The 2,032-nt window shown below is 49.2% G+C and overlaps 1 long non-coding RNA gene across 1 annotated transcript in view; it reads left to right on the top strand.

Moving 5' to 3' along the window:
• The window catches only part of LOC144218081 (uncharacterized), a 4,260-nt gene extending 2,228 nt beyond the window's left edge, over positions 1-2,032 (top strand). The window contains exons 2-3 of the long non-coding RNA XR_013331048.1: positions 375-443; positions 1,955-2,032. This is a non-coding gene — a long non-coding RNA (uncharacterized LOC144218081). The remainder of the gene's footprint in view (positions 1-374; positions 444-1,954) is intronic.

The raw sequence follows: 2,032 nt of genomic DNA, 5'->3' as shown, positions 1-2,032 counted from the left end.
CTGTTATTTTAATAACTCATAAAGAATTTTTTGAAATGAAGAATTATGTTTCAGGAAGATAACAAGACTCAAAATTGTAGGGCACCTGGGTGGCTCGGTCAGGTAAGTGTCCAACTCTTGATTTCGGCGTAGGTCATGATCTTGCGGTTTGTAAGTTTGAGCCCCGAGTTGGGCTCTGCACTTATAGTGAAGAGCCTGCTCGGGATTCTCTCTCCCTCTCTCTCTGCCCCTCTCCTGGTGGTATGCTCTCTCGCGCGTGCTCACTCTCAAAATAAATAAATAAAAACTGTTTTTAAAAAGACTTGAAATGGTAATAGGAATGTTTCCCCAGGTTGGAAACAATCGTTGTTATTCACTTCTTATTTATTCCACAGATTTTTATTGAGTGCCTACTACTGTGAAGTCCTGTTCTAGGCCCCGAGGATACAGCAGTGAAAAGACAGGTGAGGCTTCTGCTTTTATTCTTATTTGTTAAGTTTATTTGCTGATTTTGAGAAAGCGAGAGCACACACAGGCAGGGGAGAGGCAGAGAGAGAGAGAGAATCCCAAGCAGGCTCTGTACCCTCAGTGCAGAGCCCAATGTGGGGCTCAGAACCTAAAACCATGAGATCATGACCTGAGCTGAAGTCAGGAGTCGGAGACGTAACTGACTGAGCCCGCCAGGTGCCCCGAGGCCCTTGCTTTTAAAGAACACCAGAGGGGGCACCTGGCGGGCTCAGTAGGTAGAGCATGCGATTCTTGATCTCGGAGTCGTGAGTTCAAGCTTCATGTTGGATGCAGAGATTACTTAAATACAATCTTAGGGGCACCTGGGTGGCTTAGTCGGAAGTACCTCACTCTTGATTTTGGCTCAGGTCACAATCTCGTGGTTCTTGGGATGGAGCCCCGCATCCCAAGATGACAGCTCAGAGCCTGCCTGGGATTCTCTCTCTCTCTCTCTGGCTCGCTCGCTCTCTCCCTCTCTGCACCTCCTCCCACTCCCACTCTCTCTCTCTGTCTCAAAATAAATAAATGAACATTTAAAAAAAATAATTAATAGGGGTGCCTGGGTGGCTCAGTCGGTTGGGTGTTCAACTTTGGCTTAGGTCATGATCTTACCAGTTCCAAGTTTGAGCCCCGTGTCAGGCTCTGAGCTGTCAGGAACCTGCTTCAGATTCTGTGTCTCACTCTTTCTCTGCCCCTCCCCCACTCACACTCTGTCTCTTTCTCTCAAAAATAAGCATTTTAAAAAATAGAAATTATTGGGNTATAAACTATAAAAGTGGGGAAGGTGGGGTGCTGCGTGGCTCAGTCAGGTGAGGATCTGACTCTTGGGTTTGGCTCGGGTTATCATCTCCCGGTGTGAGTTCCAACCCAGTGTCTGGAGTCTGCTGGGGATGACCGCTCACTCGCTCGCTCTCTCTCCTCCTCCCCTGCTAGTGCACACTCTCAAAATAAAGAAACATTAAAAAATAAATGTCTTGGGGCACCTGGGTGGCTCAGGCAGTTAAGCGTCCGACTTCGGCTCAGGTCATGATCTCACGGTTCGTGGGTTCGAGCCCCGCATCGGGCTCTGTGCTGACAGCTCAGAGCCTGGAGCTGCTTCAGATTCTGTCTCCCTCTCTCTCTGCCCCTCCCCCACTCATGCTCTGTCTCTCTCTCTCTCACTCAAAAATAATAAACATTAAAAAAAATTTTTTTAAAGAGGAGGAGGAAATGGAGGGAGGGAGACAGTCCATGCTCACCCCCTTTCTGGGGTGTTGGCTGCCTCCTTCCGCCCCCTTGTGGTTCGTGAAGCTGTGGGAGTGGCCTTGGCGGGAAGCACATGCCAAGACGGCCCAGCGCAGCAACCAGATCAAATGGCTTTGGTTCATGGGTGCTCTGCTAGGCGTCTTGACTCTGGGCCTCTTTTGGAGCCTATGCACAGTCACATCTGTGAAAGCTGAACACTGATGGGGGGCGGTTCATCTTCCAGACAACATTTAAAAAATCTTCCCACGTGGGCGCACCTGGGGGCTCAGTCATTTGAGAACCAGCTTCAGCTCAGGTCATG

The sequence above is a fragment of the Crocuta crocuta genome, unplaced genomic scaffold (genome assembly GCF_008692635.1).
Source record: "Crocuta crocuta isolate KB4526 unplaced genomic scaffold, BGI_CrCroc_1.0 scaffold29, whole genome shotgun sequence".
NCBI lineage: Eukaryota > Metazoa > Chordata > Mammalia > Carnivora > Hyaenidae > Crocuta > Crocuta crocuta.
Note: the sequence above shows the minus strand (reverse complement) of the source record. Positions and strands in the feature narration are given on the sequence as shown.